Consider the following 6,000-nt stretch of genomic DNA (forward strand, 5'->3'; position numbering starts at 1 on the left):
AAGCGTCAAAGCGGTCCGTACCATACCATACAGTGGAAAAGTGCCAAACGACATCTCAAACAATGTCATATTTGCATTCAAAATGTCATTATTGAGCGAATTACACTTGATGACAGTTGTCATAAACATGCATTGCATGAAACCCCCTTTATATTCATGACATGTGTCATGTCATGATTATGAAGGTGTCGTATCAGTCTTATGCACACCCCTTCAAGTAAAGTGTTACCCCAAAAAAGCAACATTTTGAAAAAACATTTTTTCCAAAGACTACATATAGATCTGATTCTGACTGAAATTCAAAATATAGATGGAGTAGATATGTAAAAAGTGCTTCTGTTTCTCCCCCCACTGTACTGTAAAGTTTTCTCACCAGTGAATGACACATGATGTGATCCAATAACATTGTCTCTGGTTGTCTCTCATCTGGTCTGTGTTCATGTGTTTTGGAGGAGGCGTGGCTTTGGACGACGATTTGGAGGGAGGGTGGGATCATATGCTTTCAATGCTAGCAGGCTAAAGATTTTCCAGATCAACTATTGGACCTTTAAAATGATCATAAAAGTGGTCCATCCAACTCATGTGCAATATTTCTCAAAGCAAGTCATTATTTGCTAACAATCTTCCCCTAAAGTGAGATTTAGGCTGTGACAATGCATCAAGTCAGTGATTCCCTCACAACCACTTTTCTCATGAACTTGCCACGGTGAGATAGAATGTCAAGATTTTCAGTAAATGGCAGCTTAAATTCATATAGCAGAAGAATAAAAAGCATCTTATGGATGTCAAATATGACACTTTTATCCTTTTGTGGCATTAAGTTTTCTAAATGCATGTTTTCAATCTTATTGTGAATGATTCATCCTTGCATCAAAATTTTTAATTGAAATGCCAAAATAGGATCTTCTGGGTCTTCATTAAAATCTGCTCCAACCAATGTAGAACCGATGGGTAAAAAGCAAGTCCCTGCACCTTCATTTTTTCATGACCTGTAATCCATTTCACTCTGATTTACACTCACCTAAAGGATTATTAGGAAAACCCTACTAATACTGTGTTTGACCCCCTTTTGCCTTCAGAAGTGGCAACATTGGTGAGCTCTTGCAAATTGTAGCCTCTTTTTCCTTGTAGTGGAGATGAGTGGTACCCGGTGGGGTCTTCTGCTGTTGTAGCCCATCCGCCTCAAGGTTGTGCGTTTTCACAAATGCTTTGCTGCATACCTCGGTTGTAACGAGTGGTTATTTCAGTCAAAGTTGCTCTTCTATCAGCTTGAATCAGTCGGCCCATTCTCCTCTGACCTCTAGCATCAACAAGGCATTTTCGCCCACAGGACTGCCGCATACTGGATGTTTTTCCCTTTTCACACCATTCTTTGTAAACCCTAGAAATGGTTGTGTGTGAAAATCCCAGTAACTGAGCAGATTGTGAAATACTCAGACCGGCCCGTCTGGCCCCAACAACCAAGCCACGCTCAAAATTGCTTAAATCAATTGCTTAAATTGCTTATTTCTTTCCCATTCTGACATTCAGTTTGGAGCCCACACCCCTAAATGCATTGAAGCAACTGCCATGTGATTGGTTGAATAGATAATTGTATTAATGAGAAATTGAACAGGCGTTGCTAATAATCCTTTTAGGTGAGTGTACATCACATGACAAAATATGTGCCTGTTCACTGCATGAGAGCATACAGTAAAACTTTTCAACCAGTGAAAGTCCTGCTATGAAGCATGAAAGTCATTTGGTTTTGGAATGGCATGAGGACGAGAAAACTTTGACAGTATTTTAAATTTTTGGATGAATATTCCTTTAAGTTGCAGTTATTAAGCTAGTAATTTTGCGAGCAACACATTTGCATGCAATGTCCCCTCCTCTTCAATGTCTAATGAGAGTAAGCTCATTGTCCGAGGTTTTGTATCTCTCATAGACTTAGCTTGTGTTGACGGAACATTATTCCAATCATTACATGCCTACAAAATAAGATAAATGGAAATTAGCTATGATTTCAGTTGACAATTTTTATTATGTGAGAAAGAGACTAATATTATATTATCTGCAATACTTAAGATTTGAAGTACACCACATTCAATGCAATTAAGCGCACTTCTCTTTGCAAGGTTGTACTTGATTTTAGTTTTTTTAGTTTTTTTGTAAATACTGTAACTGTCAGGGTTATGCTGTAGACTGAAGACGAGCAAACAGAATTTCAATGTAGCTGATTTATTCACAAACTCAATTTTCAGGAAAAATGCTAGGAAATCAGGAGAACACAACCATATACCAACGATGATCAACAAACACTGAGGGAAAACACAGGGCTTAAATGAACAGGGACTAATGGGATGATCAACAGAACACAGGTGAAGGGAACTGCTAATTCAACAGAGCGGGAAACACTGACAGGACTAAACCAAAATCACAAAAGACAGGGGGAAACAAGATCTCAAAACTGAACTAATAACAGGACTAAACCAAAATCACAAAGACAAGGGGAAACACGATCTCAAAACTGAACTAATAACAGGACTAAACCAAAATCACAAAGACAAGGGGAAACACGATCACAAAACAGAACTCAAACACATAGAAACGCGACAGTAACATTTGAATCCGAATGACTTAATAATTGTTTCATCAAAGTAAACTATGTTTGAATAGTTTGAATTGTTGAAAAGAAAAATGTCCAGTGGGGTGCATGATAAAACAGTTTTGCTTAAGTCACACGAGGGACATTTAATAGCTGAAAGGGGCAATAAATAGTGACATTATAGCCACACCATTAAACTGACATAGAAATGTATCAGAAGTGCAATCTGCTCGAAATTCTATTAGATCGCAGAAGCTGTCGCAGCTAAATTTTATGTAACTGCAACTCAACCTCTCTGTCTGCCAAAAACGAACACAGTCCCATTTATCAGGACAGGGAATTTCAGGGGACGTCTAAAGGAGTTGAGAGACTTATTTGCTGAAGTGACAGGCTGCGTTTGGCCTGCCGTCTGCCTCTGTGTTTGCCATCTGAGCCCGGCTCAGACAGATGGGGTGCAGCGGCACACATGGAAATGCCCCTGTTAAACTGCCCTCGGAACAAGCAGGGGTCTGGCAAGGCTTTTTAGCTAAATGATCCGTTATTAGAATGGGTTTTGAATTAGAATAAGTGGTGATCTATCAACAGTGTCACTTTTTTGATGACCTCACATTTATCGGAGGTTGTGGGAGGGTGCGGGATCGTCGTTATAAAGTAGTGTGCCGGTCCGGATGGTGTTTAATGGTTTTACACTGGTAATATACACCATATTCACATACCGTACTCCAAGCTACCATAGAATATGATATCATGTGTAAAAACAATGGTATTACTTTAACCAAAAAAAAGGTTTGTTTTTTTTCCCCCCTGGAAGGTTACTTTCTTGTTTTTAGTTTAGCTTGTGTGTGTAATGTGTATGCTTGTCCTTTTGCTTTTATACTATAGCCTACCTTTTTATAACTGCCCAAACCCATATAATTATAAATACGAAATGGCGTGAAATCCTTCCTGGGCAATTAAACTGTTTTTTTCATGGCTGCTTATCGCCCAAAGCAATTGTATATGAGATTGTTGTTCCATGTTAACTGTCTTCTCCTGTTTTTTTTTTCTGTTTTTTTTTTTTTTTAAGGGAGGGGGGAGGGGGTTTGGAAGTCGACACAATAGACTTCTTACCATTTTAATTGTGTTTCAAAGCATTTTGCCCAAGGTGAGACTCAGGCATTCACCTTTAGTGAATTCCACCTTCTGCTCGCTCAAGGATTTTTGTTGTACTGTGTTCTGGCTGATTCTGCGTAATTGCTTGTTATTGTACTGTTGTGAATGTATAATCTAGTAACATCCCTGTGGCACGCAGGAAATGAGATGTGACGCCGTCAACAGAGCTTTGTGATGAGAGATATTTATGCGACATAAAATAAAATAAAATTTTCAATTAAAGGCCGTTTGTTGCAACATTGTCTTGAACTCTGCAGGGGGAAAAGACAAATTATTAAACTCAATGTCGTAATTGTGGCTTTGTGTTTGTGCTTCATTGAACTCTGCTTATTTGTTTTACTACAATATAAACTCAAAAGCAGGTTTAATGAGAAAATGCACCAACCATAGATATTGCAGGAAGCCATACACTCACCTAAAGCATTAGAACACCATTTTACCTTCAGAACTGCCTTAATTCTACATGACATTGATTCAACAAGGTGCTGAAAGAATTCTTTAGAAATGTTGGCCCATATTGACAGGATAGCATCTTGCAGTCGATGGAGATTTGTGGAATGCACATCCAGGGCACGAAGCTCCCGTTCCACCACATCCCAAAGATGCTCTATTGGGTTGAGATCTGGTGACTGTGGGGGCCATTTTAGTACAGTAAACTCAATGTCATGTTCAAGAAACCAATTTGATTCAAGCTTTGTGACATGGTGCATTATCGGGCTGGAAGTAGCCATCAGAGGATGGGGACATGGTGGCCATAAAGGGATGGACATGGTCAGAAACAATGCTCAGGTAGACCGTGGCATTTAAACGATGCCCAATTGGCACTAAGTGTGCCAAGAAAACATCCCCCACACCATTACACCACCACCACCAGCCTGCACAGTGGTAACAAGACATGATGGATCCATGTTCTCATTCTGTTTACGCCAAATTCTGACTCTACCATCTGAATGTCTCAACAGAAATCGAGACTCATCAGACCAGGCAACATTTTTCCAGTCTTCAACTGTCCAATTTTGGTGAGCTCTTGCAAATTGTAGCCTCTTTTTCCTATTTGTAGTGGAGATGAGTGGTACCCGGTGGGGTCTTCTGCTGCTGTAGCCCATCCGCCTCAAGGTTGTGCGTTTTCACAAATGCTTTGCTGCATACCTCGGTTGTAACGAGTGGTTATTTCAGTCAAAGTTGCTCTTCTATCAGCTTGAATCAGTCGGCCCATTCTCCTCTGACCTCTAGCATCAACAAGGCATTTTCGCCCACAGGACTGCTGCATACTGGATGTTTTTCCCTTTTCACACCATTCTTTGTAAACCCTAGAAATGATTGTGCATGAAAATCCCAGTAACTGAGCAGATTGTGAAATACTAAGACCAGCCTGTCTGGCACCAACAACCATGCCACGCAACTGAAGCAACTGCCATGTGGTTGGTTGATTAGATAATTGCATTAATGAGAAATTACACAGGTGTTCCTAATAATCCTTTAGGTGAGTGTAGTTTGTTGTAACAAATGTTGTATCAAACGTTTGGGGTCAGTACGATTTTTTTTTAAATAGAAAAGGAAAAACTTAAATTTATCCTGAATCCTGAAAAAAGTGTATCATGTCTCTACTAAAAAAAAATTAAGCAGCATTTTTTGTTTAGTTTTTTTCAATTATTAAAGACGGCTTTTTAAATGACTCTTTCTCTGCCTACACGTGACTAGCCTGGCTCCGCCCTCCTACCTACCTCAATTTTTATTTTCCTTCAGTACTACATCTGGGCTTGTGGTGTATTCTTTGGTTTTCTCCAGTCAATTTTTTACGAGTCCAATCAGCGAACAGAGGGAGTGGCTGAGAACGATGACGTTGATGTCATGCGCTAGTCTGAGACCTGAGACCATCATACGTCTCGACCAAACGTTAGCGATTGGTTATGGCAGTAGTTTTAAACTTCAACAGAAGACCCACCTACAAGAAAATTAACACTTGTCAGTGGAGCGTGGCCAGACTCTCTGTACAAATGAAATTATGTTGGGATCAGGCTAGCACGTGACAGAATAAGCAACCGAAATGGATCTAACAGCAGTGCGAATCCATCTCTTCATCCAAGGGGATCATTGTGTGATTTTTTTTTTTTTAGATCTGGCGCATGTCGCTCACAATGATTTACTCTCTGTGTATTTTTTCATGCTGGCCTCAATGCACCGACAAAGCCATGCCGGTCTGCTCCTCTAGGGAACTCCTGGAGTTGAGCACTCCTTCAGCGTGGATACCCACAGTGGGT

This window comes from Pimephales promelas, chromosome 16, assembly GCF_988280905.1.
Source record: "Pimephales promelas chromosome 16, fPimPro1.hap1.1, whole genome shotgun sequence".
NCBI lineage: Eukaryota > Metazoa > Chordata > Actinopteri > Cypriniformes > Leuciscidae > Pimephales > Pimephales promelas.